Below are 15,406 nucleotides of genomic sequence, written 5' to 3' on the forward strand. Positions count from 1 at the left end.
TAAGAATAAGATAGTTGTATTTTAGCTAGTTTTGTTATGCATAGGGAGGGGGGAAGTTGTTGCAGATAGTTAGGGAACAGCGGCCGGAAGATATCGTGCTGTACGGAAAGATAGGGCCCCTAGTAGCCAATAGTGTTTAGTCTATGGTGTAAGCAGACGGATGTGACGTTGTAAACCTAGATATATAACACCTTGTTTCCCATCAATAAAGGCGATTTGCCGTCCACCACATTGCTGTCAACTAGCTGATAGGACGAGTGGCTTGGGGGTGGTCGCCGTGCCGTCCCTGAACCAGGTCGCTGCAGCCATTTGAACTGCAACAAGTTGACTTACACCAGAAGCCGCAGTTTTTCCTGTTTGCTTTAGGACACAGGGACTTTTTAAAGCTCTCCCGAGGCGATTTACTTCTGCCTTGACTTTATGTGCATGTTGTTTCATCATCTGAGGCCTAGCTGCATACATACGTTTATAATATGGGTTTCATTTCAATAAGCTGGGAAAGCAATAAATTTAAAGCTGACTAACAGTTGTTTTATGTGGCTGCCAACCTGCCAAGTAGCATTCTTAATTATTGCCAGGAAACTAAGTGTTTTGCAGCCATGTGTTTTACATTTGAATGCAGTATGTCTTGTCAGCTCTCTCTGCTGGACTGACGGACAGGCTAGTAATTTTTGTATGCCGAGGGGCCTGCTTTGGTGGGTGGCTTCTTTGTAGGCAGGTAGGGATATCAACAACAGAGTGATAGAATGGAGTACCCCAAACAGTCCCTGTTTCCTCAACCGCTTTGACCCAGAAAAGCTGGAGGGAAGGAGTTAAATCTGAGCCCAGATCTGTAGTATTTTTCTATTTAAGACTGTAGGGCAACTAGTTATTAAAGTTGTCAGCAAAGAAAAAACATAAACATATTATAAATTATGTATGTTAGCATAAGATGGATGACCGTTTTGTTCCTTCTGTGCAGGGTAGATTGAGTCGTTGCTATGAGTAGGCTCTACTTTCCTTTGGCCCAGACAAAACTCATTATCGTTGCACCAAAACAAGCAGTGGTTGCATGGCTTGTTTTTTTGCAGTCTGTGTTTAGGCTCCAAGATGTTGTCCCACACTTTGGAAATTAGCCAGTGAAAGGAGGACAGAAAAGGAATACTAAAAAAGGAAGCACTGACCCAAACAGTTTGGTTGCATGTATTCTGCTCTCCAGAATGCTTTGAAGTCTGGAGAGAAACTCGAATGAGTAAGTAAAGAGTGCCTTGAGGCCCTTAATTTGCGCAACCAACACTCATTTTACTGGTCGTCATCATTGACCCTAGAAGAATTATAAAGGTCGTATTTTCTTGCAGATAATGTAAGTCTTGAGCAATTTTTAAAATGGGATAAACATAAACACATTGTTAAAAGCTTTTTGTGTGTGTGTTCAGTGTTTGTGTTCATTTTTTTTCTTTAATAAATTGCATGTAGCAAGACAAATGCCAGCAAAAGAAAGGCTCATCTCAAGAGCGTGTGGGGCAATGTTGTAGGATATTGTTCCTCCTGCACACACGCACCTAATTTTAGAACAGTTCTCATTTTTCTCTAATGCTGCAGAAAAGTCTAATAGTGTTTACTGGTCTTTTTCTTCGAGTAATTTTGTCGTTTTCTTAAGGAGGGATTAATTAGTGAATCATTATTCCCATTTTGGCATATGAAAATCTGGAGCGTGCTTTCATCCATCTCCCAAGAGTGAAGCATTGGCACCATAGCAGAGGATGTGGAAGAAGCATTTTTCAAAGAAGCAGATGTGGCAGCTCCAGGAGCATCTGTATTGGTGCATTCTGCTGAAGGATCCCCACTGATCATTTCCCTGCTTGCCCAAGCCACCCCTGTGTGCTTCTCGCAGGTGAGGCCTGCCTTTTTGACACCAAACTCTCTGGGGAAAATTATAACTAAAAGCCACATCGCATTTCCATTAACTGCTGTAATTTCTAACTCTTTCTCTGTTTCTTTTTTTCCCAAATAAATGAATTTCTTGGGAAGTTTCTTTGGAACTTCTTTGGAGTTTCTATCTCAGGGCAACATTTTTCCAAGGAGATTGTGGGCATGGGCCAATGCTGAAAGATGCAGTATAAGATCCTATTCCCATTAACATCAATAGAAATCCGCCACTGACTTCAGTGGGGCCAAATCCGTTCATAGGATTTTAATGTTTTCCTTGACAGTCCTTAAAGAATTTGAGATCCATGGGTTCATTCGCTCTCCAGATGCGTGGCTTGACCTGCTTATTCCAGATTTTGGGTGAGAACTTTGCAGAGAGGTGCCCTATGCAGGTGCAAACCACTGGAGACAGAAATGGCCTGAGGGAAGAAGTTAGAGGTAGGAGGTCACGGAGGAGGCTTTCAGCGCTTAGGGATAGTTGCATGTGTAGCCAGTTAGCTTGCCATGTGGGAAGGAAAAAAAAGGTATCTTTCTCCTGACCAGTACTTTGAGGTCTGAGTTACATTTTCATTCTGTGCTGGCCTAACTCTTCTGCAAATTTAGATCATTAGTCAAACCTGAGACTGTGTGAAAATGCCTGCTTAACTGTTTAAAATGTGCACCAGGGCTTTTAAACCACTGTTTGCCCTGTACAGTCAAGGTTGCCTTTAAGCAAGAGCCGACAGGACAGCAGACACTGCAGAGACCATCACTGCTGGCGAGCTGCTGCCAAGATGGGGTGTTGCTCCTTGACTTCACTCGCTAAGATGAAGGGGAATAAGAAAAGCAAATATGAATTGTCATTAAACATACAGGTGCAGAACAAAATGAAGCACGATCTGAGGCCAAGTTTGGAAACTCTGGTCAGCTTCCAGTTACCCAAAAAGAGGCACTTCTGAACAGGTCTGAACCTTCACATCACTGGAGACACCACTGACATGGCACTTTTTCCTCTCCTTTCTTTTTAAAAAATCACTTAATGACCAATCTCTCAGGAAGAGAGATGAAGTCCTGTACACAACATTCTGCTTTTAAGGCAAACCAGTCACCGCAGTGGCCTCAACAGAGCACAGCCTCTGCTTGCAAGCAGCAACTTCTCCCTCTAACCCCAGTTGTCCTGGTATTTCAGAGCTAAGCCAGATTACACGAAAGCAAACACAAAAGCCATATCCACTTGTATAAAAAAGTATATCCAAAATTACTCCCATGTGTGAGGTGCTGCTGCATGACACTAAGTGCAGCAGCCAAACCAGTAACAGTTAAATCCTCTGGATTCCCATAAAAAACGCACTGTACACAAATACACAGTAAATGAAATGATTGAATTAGGAGCAGAGATAAGTGAAGGATAGCACTGTGCTGCTCTGTGTTCAACATGATTGCCAAAGTGCTGAGGCGTTTTGCCACTTTCAGATAAAGGGGATTCTTACACATTTGCTCGTTTGCAAGTTTTCCCCAGCAAAATTTTTGGCAACTGCTAATACCTTCTACTGTCTTGCTGCATCACCAACAGCCCAGGCTCTCCACTTTAATTGTTTGTGCCCTGGCTGGCTTCCCGATGAAATGGAGGCATTCATTGCTTTTAAAGTTTAATTTTTACTGCTATTGCTAATAGAAAAATCCCTTGGGCCTCAGTGACATGTAGGTGAAATTCACTGGCAATGAAATCTCTGAATGACAGGTTTGTTGAACGAGGCGTTATAACCAAACAAGGCAGAACTGTTTGTCAGGCAGCCTGAGCAATCCAAACCCCACTCAGCTCATCTGTCCCATAAAGGACATTAGGAAATACAGAGCTGAATGAAATAATGCCTTAATTTGTTCCAAGTTATCCCAAGTTTGGTTGTCAAAGATGGCATCAAAAAGCCCACTGATTTCTTATCATTCTATCCTTCTTTTACCCTAGACAAAAATAATGTTTGGGAGTTTAAAAGAAAGTTTTAGTGTTAGGTGTTATATATATATATATGCTTATGTATATATATATATGTTTTTTTTCCCCTTGATAACTCTTCTTTCAGTAACAGATCCTATGGTTTTCCCTCAGATGGGTAGATATCTGACAGAAGCATCCAGATTAGATGTCACCCTGCCAAAGAGTATGATGTGGTCAACACACCAGCACTGCAAACCTGCCATTGCCCTGGGCAGCCCAGTGCTTGTGGAGCTGGTTTCCCCCATGGAGGGCACAGTGTGCCAGTAAAAGCATCTGTAAATGTAAATGTAGCTCAGAGGTGCACCTCTATGGAAAAAAAGAATGTCACTTCAAGACAGCTGCTTCTTTCTTGTAGTATCCTGCCCAAACATTTATTCTTTCACTGTTGTTGTGTGCTCGAGTTAGGGGGTGGGAATTCACATGAGCAAGAGGGATGACTAATTCGCAAACCAAGGCCTGGTTCCTCCCTCCTCATCCCAACCTGACTGTTTTGGTTTTCCATGTCCTTTTGAGCTTTCAGCGGGGACTGGACTGTAACGATGGTCCTTGATGCCTTACAACCTTATCTTTCCTTCTGTCCTTTGAAAATAGCAACAGAAGAGGTGAAAGCCTTCCAATCCAGCACACAAAAAGCAGGAGAGGATATGCAAAGGAAGAACCCGCCTGCGGAGAGGGGGAACTGACAGGCCTGTGATGTGGCTTTCAACATGTCAGTGTCACAAGAGCACTAGGCAGATCACTGCCATGGTGCAGTCCTCATGTAGTGAAGGCAAGTTTGTTTTTAATAGGCAACATATTGCTCCTAGAGCTCTGATTAAATCTCTCTGTTCTTTTTCCTTTTCCCTTCCTCTGTGGGCTACCTTGCGATCGGCTTGGCAAATCTTAAGGAATACAGATGTAGCACTAGCATAAACGAAAATATGGCACATTAGCCGCACAGGCTCCTTTGAAGATAAAGAGTGACTTTAAATTCCACAATCCTGAGGGCTCTTGTCGCCTTGAAATCTGATTTCAAAGCTCAACACCACTGAAATGTCTTGTTGCGAGTGATGACAGCAGGCAGTGAAGTGTACACTGCATTGTCACCACCTGTGATTGGTGGCAAAGTGCATGCTTTGGCTACCACATACGGACTCCCTAGCTGTGGGCTGCCTCTAATAATGCAAACAATAACTGCTGGCTAATTTCACTCCTGTAAGTGTGGTGATGAAGTATAACATAAACTCAGAAACCATGGGAGTTAAGTGGATGGAGTCCATTTTCATGGTTTTCAAGGGATGCAGAGAATCCTTGTGGTGTCAAAGGCTTTGGGAGAAAAAGAGGTGAATGCATTCCTCATATTTTAATAAAAACAAAGCCCAGTACTTGATAAAAGATCAAGACATATGTAGTCTGAATGATTTTGTAAGCACTGGAGGTCTTCTCAAGGAGGACATGTATCTGTGAGATAAGCTCAGAGGACCTGGCACTTCAGCTGCGTAGTGGCGTGCAGGACACCAAGCAGATAGGTGTAACGCCACTGCCTGTCTGCCTGTGTGGGAGCTACATCTCTTTCACTAAAAGGCATCTGCTGCCAGATGGTAAATGGATGACCAGCGAGAAGCACACAGACTCCAGGCTACACCCAATTACCATGCTCAAGCAGCTCTTCATTTTCTGAGATGACACTGCATAGCGAGGTTCCCAGTGGCGAGGAATCCCAGTGCTCTATCTGACTCCGAGGGCCTCCTCTGAGGGTCTGACAGGTCCTGGCAGCAGTGCTGGTACTTGCATGGGTTGGGTTTTGACCTTGCTAATGAAGGTCACTTGTGTGTTGTCCTATCACAGTCCTGAAGGCGAGGGTGTGGGGAGAAACACAACAGAGAGATACCTGAAGTCGGCCTGAACTTGGCTGTGTTTGCTAGGATGCCATGGCTGGTTGACCTTGGGCTTGGAGGAGCCAAAGGCAAAGGGATACTGGGAGGAGTGAGGAAGAGGAGGAGGAGGAGGTCACATTAGTAGTTGCACTTCTCCAGATCAAGGAGGCAGTGACTTAAGCATCTGCGTACACAGCTTTTGGGAAACCTTGTCTTGCTTGGACATGGCTCCATAGAGATGCTTGAGGCCTGTTTCAGTGCTGCAGCTCTTCTGCTCAGGTCTCCTAGGGCAGCTGTATGATGACAGGCCCTCCCATGGCTTGGCAGTGCTCAATCCATGTGGAGAACCTATGTCCATGCTGCTGCTCTCTCTCCACCATTCTCCTCTTTCAGGAGCTGGGGCATTAACGGATTTTGTGACAGTAACTCCATTGCCTACTTCCAGCAGGAGAAGTGAAACTGCTGCCTTTCCAAAGCCAAGAGCATCACCCATTCACTTTTCACTGAACTTCATCCATTCATTTACCTATCTATAAATGAAAGTTAATTACATAAAACTGCTCACAGGCTTCTTGAAGGAAGACTCTGAGGAAGAAAATAGGGGTTTTTGACTGTTTTAGGAGGAAAATCAAGAACAATGTGTAAGACTGAAGAACTATTCTTGGAAAAGCAGGCAGATAACTAATTTAAGCTATCACTATTGCCAAAATTGAGACAGCAAGCAGTTGAGACTGATGTGATGATACTGAAATGGACCTCAGTGCATGGAAGCATGATGTCTGATCTCTTCCTGATGAAATAAATTTGGACTCATATCCATCTTCAAGGCTATGTAAGATATCTGGACCTAAATAAGACAACACCCACATCATAGTTACCATCATAACTAACTACCATTTTTTTTCAAGATTAGGAGAACTGCTGACCCTCAGGAATCATTAACCCTGACATATGATATCAATGGAAATGCAATGCTTCTTCATGTTCATTTTACTTACAGGTATTAAGACAGTTATATACTGTCTTATATATATATATATACTAACTTCTACATATTAGCCCATAAACCCCTAACACACATTACCTAACTTTAAGTAAGGGAGATAACTTACTAACTTTAGGGAGATACATGTTAGAAAGTCCATATATTAGAAAGCATAAATTTCTGCTTTATTAAAATCCTCAGAAAGTTATTTAGCAATTTTTTGAGTTGCAAATGAAATAATAGTTTTATTTTTCCCTACTAATATCAAAAATATATTAAGCGATTTACAGCAGACAAAGCTCCAGTGCTATGGAGTTTGTAATCTGAACAAACAAGGAGAAGACGAAGGGAGAAATGCTTAATATGACCAAGAAGGAAGATGAAACATATTTTTTCATGGCCTTTGCTCTTGTCCACTTGTATTCAGTATTTCAGGGGGCTTAAAGGGGGTTCCTTTAACAATGAATTACTGCTGTGGGCAGAGGTCCTATGACCCAATATTTAGCAAGCTTCTTTCTAGCAGTAAACTACTCTGTAGTAGTGGAATAAACCAGGGCAGGGGCAGAGAATTTGGGATAAAGAGGTTAAACCCTCTAAATCTCTTTTTCCGCTCTCCACCGTAAATGTACTGCTGTCAGCTAAAAGCCATAGGAGTTGTATACTGTAAAAAAAAAAGTAAAAAACCCTAAAGTTTAAAGTACGGCAGAACTACCAACCAGTTCAAAACATAGTGAGCCACGCGAAGGAAAAACTATTTCAAGTCAGCTAAAAGGTCAGCAGAAAGTTCTTGCCATTTTGGGGATGCCTGTGGAGGCAGGCGCTGAGCAATGCTTGGAGCATGACGCACAGGAGCACATGCCTCATCTGCCCTGAGTGAAGGTGGCCAGGTGCTTCGCCTTCATGGTGTCGTGCTATTCTGTGGCCGACACTAAATACTGATGACACCAGATACTTTCCTTTTTAATGAGCAAAGCCAAACAGCAAGGAGTTCTGTTTATTACTGGCTTCCCAAAATGCTTGGCTTAGAAAGTGCAGTGCCGTGTTTTCTTAACTTGCAAAGCACGTTGCGAAGGTCCATGGACAGGAATCTTGCACTCCAGCAATACCTTCATTCTGCTACAAGGAATTTTGACAAATGCCTGTTGATAAATCATCAGTCTTTGCAGACATGCATGCTTATTAAACTTTTCATGCATAGAAGGGCTCCTGTTGTCTTCTGTGGTACTAGCAACTGCAGATGCCCACTTTACCTTATAGTTTTTATCTTTTATCTCAGATAAAAGGTGCAAATTTAACAAATTGCATCTTTTTAATTATTAACACCTGGGAGGGTAATTTTTGCTTTCTGCTTATTTCCTCCACAATGTTAAAAATAAAAAAGATTTTGTGAGTTTTATCTCTAAAGAACAATAATAATGTTAGTGGTTTAAAAAGAAACAAGCTAAAAACAGTTGGAAGTAATCTTGAAGCTTATTTGCTATTAAATAAATAAAGTGTTCAATAATCAGCCAAACTCAGAAACTTTGGTTTTGAACAAAATGCCAAAGGTTGTGACAGCTGACAGCTGTTTACGACAACCCTCTCCTTGGTCAGTTAGGAAGTCTCTGCCAAGATGGAAAATAGTAAAGTAGTTTCCTTACTGCTCAGGTTGTATTTTACATCCAAAACTATTTTTCCTGACAGGAAAAGCTGACGTCTTCTCTAAGGAATCTCTTCATTTCCAATTTTCCTTGCAACCTGAAAAACATACCAAAGTGTGTTTTTGCTGTTTCATGTTTCTTTACCTTCCTCTGGTAACTAGTGGAATACCGAACTGGAAGGGAAAGCGATTTTCCAGTCTCAGGGGTTGGGAACTGCAAAGCAGTTTTGTTAAACCCTAATCTATGACTTGTAATTATGGCCATTTCAAGGTTCCCTAGGAGAATTATTGTCTTTTGAAATATTTTAAATAGCTGTCTGTCCACAGTTTTAACTCTTCTCAAAAAAAAAAAAAAAAAAAAAAAAAGGATATATTATCATTTTAATGTCTCCTGCTGCTGCTACTGGGAGCACTAAACTCAGTCATGTTCTCCCTCTGCATATGAATCAGTAAGAAATACCTAATGCTAAAATATGCCCAGAAAGTTTTTAGTGACAATCTAAAAATAAAAGCAGTGAGCAAATACTGAAAACACGAAGCTGACTTAACAGCAAAGATGAGGTAGCTCTCACCTAACCTTAATCATCAAGAAGTTGGGCTGATGGCCTGGAGTAGTCACTTAGGCTTGCTGTAAAAGGAGAGTAACGCGTCTCCGGAGGGCAATCCATCTCTTTACCTTAAGGCAGAAGGAAGCACTCTCAACAGTACACAGGTCTCCGTGGGGGGAACGTGCATGACTTCTTCATATGCATCTCCCCTCCCTGAATCAGTGCTACATGCCCCGATATTGCTCAGTTTTACGTTGGTGACTTGCCAGCTGTGGGCACCTCCGCTGCCCTGCACTGCTGCAGCTGGAGCCGTGGGGCCAGGTGAGGACAGGGCCTTCCTGTGCTGCCTGTGAGTCCTGTGCTGGGAGAAGTGCAAAGCGTCATCTGAGGTTAGGAGTGTGGTTCACCTCGCACAAAATAAGGTCAAGCTGCAGTTCGCTCTTCCAGAGTAGAGATTCATTTTCACTGAGTCACTGCTAGGAAATCTAAAGGGAAACTAAATTAAAGCACTAGGGAGGCTGGCAGATTTCTCTCTCTCTTTCTCTCTCTCTCCCCCTTACCTACACGTTGCCCACGTCGTCCTCAGCAGAAAGAATTTATCATGCAGCCAACTGCTCCACCTCTCCCTATTTATTGGCAGTTTCTGTGTGAATAACTGTAACAGGAGAGTTAGCTGCTTTTCAAACAGCTAATGCCACATTTTTTAAGGCATGCAGGTATTTGGCTTGCCCTGCAGCTCTTGCTGGAGAAGTTTGATTGCTGGAGAAGTATCATCTGGCAGAGAGGTCTCCTTTCTGAGGATGAGATGCTGAAAACAGATCCAAGTGGCACTAAACATTTGCCTTCAAACTTCTAGCAATACTCTTCTCTCTGTTGCATCTCATGCTCTCTAGCTTTTCGAGTAGCTGCAAATATTACTGTTCATTTGCTTTACATTAGGAATATTTTGAACCGTGGGACTGATGATCGCAAGCACTTTTCAGCTTCAGCACTGTCACCCTGAAGGCAATGGGGACTGTGAACTCTTGCAGGATCAGGCACTTTAACTGTGACGGTTTAATGACAGCCTGGGCAATTACCTTTTTATTAAGGAAGAAACTGGGGAAAAAGCAGTGCTCATGCCTGACTGATGTATCGAGCTGCTGTTACCTCTGGAGAGGTCTGACAGGATGAGAGGTTTTGTCAGTTGTGCTTAACAGAGTGACACAGCTGTGAGCATTTCAAAACAATATATTTCTTCAGAAGGTTTTGGCTTCACAGGCTCTGGAAGTAGTGACTCAGAAAGGCATTTCTCAGCTCTTCTTACGAGAAAGAAAAGTATTCTGGAATTCCTGCAAAATAACAGAAATACTATTCTCCACTCCACACATACCCTTTTACCGTATAAAGAATAACACTAAACTAAATCTGATTATGTAACCGCTACGGCAAGGCTATACAGAAAAATGCTGCCTGCTTAGTTCAACACAGATGAAAAGCAGTTCAGCTGTCTAACATATCATCACAGCTCTCACTTAAAAACATAGTATGTATAACTGCTTATGGGCAGTGGTGTCTCCAGGGTCAGTACTGGACCCAGTACTGTTCAACTTGCTCATCAATGACTTGGGCACAGAGTGCACCCTCAGCAAGTTTGCAGATGACACCAAACTGGGAGGAGTGGCCGACACTCCAGAGAGCTGCACTGCCATTCAGAGAGACCTGGACAGGATGGAGAGTTGGGCAGAGAGGAACCTCATGAGGTTCAACAAGGACAAGTGCAGGGTCCTGCACCTGGGGAGGAATAACCCTAGGCACCAGTACAGATTAGGGGTTGACCTGCTGGAAAGCAGCTCTGCAGAGAGGGATTTGGGAGTCCTGGTTCGCAACAGGTTAATCATGAGTCAGCAATGTGCCCTGTGCCAAGAAGGCCAATGGGATCCTGGCCTGCATCAGGAGGAGCGTTGCCAGCAGGTCGAGGGAGGGGATTCTCCCCCTCTCCTCAGCTCTGGTGAGGCCTCACCTGGAGTATTATGTGCAGTTCTGGGCTCCCCAGTACAAGAGGGACATGGAGCTTCTAGAGAGGGTCCAGTGTAGAGTCACAGAGACAATTAAGGGACTGGCGTATCTATCTAATGAGGAAAGACTATGATGTGAGCTGGGTCTGTTTAACCTGGAGAAGACTGAGAGGGGATCTGATCAATATGTATAAGTACTTGAGGGGAGAATGTAGAGAGGATGGGGCCAGACTCTTATCGGTGGTGACCAGTGACAGCACAAGGGGTAATGGGTACAAGTTGAAACACAGGAAGTTCCATCTCCATGTGAGGAAGAACTTTCCTGTGAGGGTGCCAGAGCCCTGGAACAGGCTGCCCAGAGAGGTTGTGGAGTCTCCTTCTCTGGAGATCTTCCAAACCCACCTGGATGCCACCCTGTGCCATGTGCTCTAGGTGTCCCTGCTTGAGCAGGGGGGTTGGACTAGATGATCTCTAGAGGTCCCTTCCAACCTCAACCTTTCTGTGATTCTGTGAGCTGCTTGCTTCCTTGATGAGCCTTTTGCATGGTCAGAGGGAAACTGGGGGAAGGAGGAGGAGGAAATAAGAATCAAAATCAGCTGTGATAGAAGTAATGGAGATATTTGACTCTATCTGTTCAAAGATGGCAACTGGAAAAAAGCAGTGAAAGGAATTAAGAGTGATTTGGGGTATTGCTGTTATGCAAAAAACCACCAAACAAACAAACATAAAAACTAATTTGTGTCTCCCTGAAACTTTCTTTTGCCTGATGTGGTACATGCAGGTACTCTGCAGCAGTGCAGATTAAACATGGCTTTTATATTTATATATATACAGCAGATTTATTTCAAAAGAATCACAGATTTTTGCACTTTAAAAGAAGGATTTACTTAACTGACCTAATTTGCACATTTTCACTTACAAAAGGTAATTCAAAGTAATCCTGTTTTTTGCCTAGAGTGGATGGGAAGCATTACTTTTAGAAGGAGAAGAGAGAAATTTCCTGATGATTTGTCCTCAGATGTGTTAAATATCAGGTATATTCCAAATGGAAAAAAAAAAAAGCTTCATTTTTGACAAGGGCTCTGCGGTTCTAAATATTTGCATGTTATTTTTACTACAGCAAATGTTTTCTAAATAAAGAGTCATTTCCATAAAGGCCTTTCTTACTGTATCTAGGTCAACATTTGTGATTATCTGTAGATCTATCTGTAGTTTAATAAAAGTGATTGTAATAGATCCAAGTTGGAAGGTAAATGCATTTATAAAGTTGCTTGTAAGTATAAACATATTGTTGTTTTAAAATAATATAGCCTTGATGACCCTAGACTGCAAAAATAAAAAGTAAGAGAGATTCCAGTATGTTAAGTTTATCACAGCCATTATACTTATAGATTGATATTTTTTTCTCCGATAGGTCAATTAAAAGATGTTGTGAGGAGGAGGAGGAGGATGATGGCTCCAATGAAATTTTAAGTGCTTTAAAGGTTTACACTCTTTCTGAAAATACTGTAGAGTTCTGTCAGTGGATAAGCTTTACATTACTCAGAAAGTGATAAATGCTCACCAGTGAATGCACAGATATTTTTTGAATGCTTTTCTGTCATTATTGTCGTTAAAACTTTGATAAACTCATATTTTCTAGGCATTTGAAGAAAGTTTCTTAATCTGAAGAAATATTATAATTTATTGCTAAAAATCCATTGATCACACATTTTTTTGGCTCAGTGAGCCTTTCCATCTTTAACAACAAAAAACATATTTGCATAGACATATGTATGGTATGTATTTTTTTTAAATATATACACACACACATACGTGTATGTGTAACTCTACCTATACAGGCACATATATGCATGCATCTACCATAGTATTTTTTCTTCTTTCTCCAAATCATTTTCACGCCCATGTAATTCCACTTAAGCTAAGGACATGTGTCATTAAGCTGGTATGAAAAAGCGTTTTTTACATTAGATAGAATTGGCTTGATTCAGCTCATAATCAGCCAAAAGAAACGCTTTCCCCTAATGATGGTGAATACTGTCATTGCCCAGAATACTACTTCTATTATGGAAATGCATCTGTTTGATTGCCAAGGTATGGGAAAGGGCCACATTAGATAGATAGTTAAATTCACCAATGTCGAACATTCACCAATGTCGAACATTCACCAAACATTCACCAATGTCGAACATTTCAATTAAACATAAATTTATTGACTGTTGTAGTATTAAACACATATTTCTATAAAAGCAATCTGGAAAAAATTCATGGGACCATTGGGGGATAAAGAATTGTGTTAAAAATGCACATGTAAGACCACATGTTGACACAAGCATTTTTAATTAATCTATACCTGCCTAAGAGACCCGATTAGTAGGTTTTACAAACTGGCAGAGGGAAGAAGAGCAAAATTGCTGTGTTATATCTAAAGCACTGCTCAGTGTAATGTACTCAGGTAAATAAAAGCTTTTATTTCGGAGACAAGCTATATTTACGGCTCCCTGACATTCATTTCCATCAAAACTTCAAGACACAAGACTGTTGGGCCTAGTGTTGGGTGTATCCTTCATCTGGACATATTTCACAATGCATACAGATATTTCATGTTGTCAGTGATGACAGCTTTTCCTGCTAAAACAAGTGTTCAGTTGAAGTGCATTTATCAGCATTCAGCTTGGCAAAGTGGACTAGATATAGTTTATTTTTACCCATGAGCATGAATGAGGTGTTGTGAGCACTGGACACAGATTCCTCCTCCTCCCCAGCTAGGAGATGGGAAGTCAGGACTCATCCTCTGAGATCTGTACTGATGTTTTTCATATGGCTGAGAGCTCGAGGCACAAACTGCATACCCAGGGAAATTGGGGGACTAGATCATGGGGGGAGATGCCAGCAGCTCTGAAGTCCCTTCGCTTTGTAGCAGGAGGGAGGTGTCAGGTTTGCAGCCAGAAGGCAGCTAAGCCTGGTGACACTGGGCTCAATAGTCCTTGGGATACTGCAGCCGTGAGGTCAGCTCTTCAGCAAAGAATCTATAGTGAAGCTTTGCTCCAACTATTTATTGGCTCTGTATTCAATGGCCCATGATGCTGAGGGCATAGATTGACATTCCTGAGGTAAGAAGTTTGAAAACTTGTTTAGTGGTGAATAGTGTTGTACTTCGCCAGGCAAGGAAGTAGAAGCATTTGAGGAAAAATGTGTTCCAAAAGCAGAACATTAAAATCCACCACTATACTTTCCTGCTCATACACTATTGGATAGATGTGGATAATTTTTAGCATTTGTTCTACTATATTGTTCTTCATAATGCTAAATAATTGTTGGTACTTGTATATTTTTCCTATAATAAAGTTAGGGGGTCTACAAATCATGGCATAGAAACATCAGTCATCAGAAGTAAATTTTCTTCCTTATATGTAGTACATGTGAGAGGAGAATAGTGCTAGAAAACACCTAAATTGCATTCTATTCGTATGGCAAAGAATATCATTAATTAATTTGCTAGTTGGAGCCTGTTTCTAACTGTAATAGCAGCATAAGTCTGATTTTCATAAACTTTCCATAAACATAACTATGCAAAATTACCTATATAAGGACCTATTTTATAGACTTCAGTTAAGTTTACAGGCATATAACACATTTCCTCCCATCCTTGGCCATGCTCACCTCTAGCTTCACACACATTAAGCTGAAAGAAATTCGTTTCTCCTGCAATGGAGGTTCAGCTCTTCAGTCTGTTCAGTCTGGTTACTCGTTCTGCTTCATAAATTGCTAGCTTATTTGACTCCTGTATAGCTTGCCACTCACAAGGAAAAAAAAAAAGAAGAAGAAGAAACTGTAGTTGTTCTGCTGTTTATTTTTGTGGAATGTCTTTTCTAACTCGGCACCACCAGCGAGATTGCTGTTATCAGTGCTCAAATACCAGTCACTCCCTTATGAAGCAAGCAAAGATACACCGAGCAGTCCCAGGGACCAAGGAAACTTTGGCATTTCATCAGTTTCAGGGCTAGAATTTCACTGTCAAGCTCACTATCTGCTGGGCCCTCATAGATAAACAGTAGATAGGAGCTCACAACACATTCCTTTCATGTTCACTAATTTCAGAAAGAGACTCTGCAGTCTAACACCAGCACATCCCTTGAAGTCCTATCTCTCTGCTTGTATCTTTGGCAGCCATGTAGTAATTAGTAAAACAGAGCAAAGATATTTTACACCACTCTGTCCACTCAGCTCTGCTGCTATGAACAAATGCTGCAAGTTTTGGCGGGGAATGGCATCTCACACTCTGTGCTTGGATTATAAATCCCTATTTACATCTGAAATTCTTTTAAATTAGTTAAGATGTAAACTATAACTTCAAACGATAAAGAGCTCTTGCTATGGTAATTTATAGCTTTAGGAACTAAGTAAGTTTATCTCCTCTGGATTTAATGGAAGTTTAAGACAACATATTAAAAATGAAATTAAGATAAATAAAATCATGTTATCACTGCCTCCTGTT

Source organism: Tinamus guttatus, unplaced genomic scaffold (assembly GCF_059628265.1).
Source record: "Tinamus guttatus ecotype Peru unplaced genomic scaffold, ASM5962826v1 Tinamus_guttatus_pri_ptg000070l, whole genome shotgun sequence".
Classification (NCBI taxonomy): domain Eukaryota; kingdom Metazoa; phylum Chordata; class Aves; order Tinamiformes; family Tinamidae; genus Tinamus; species Tinamus guttatus.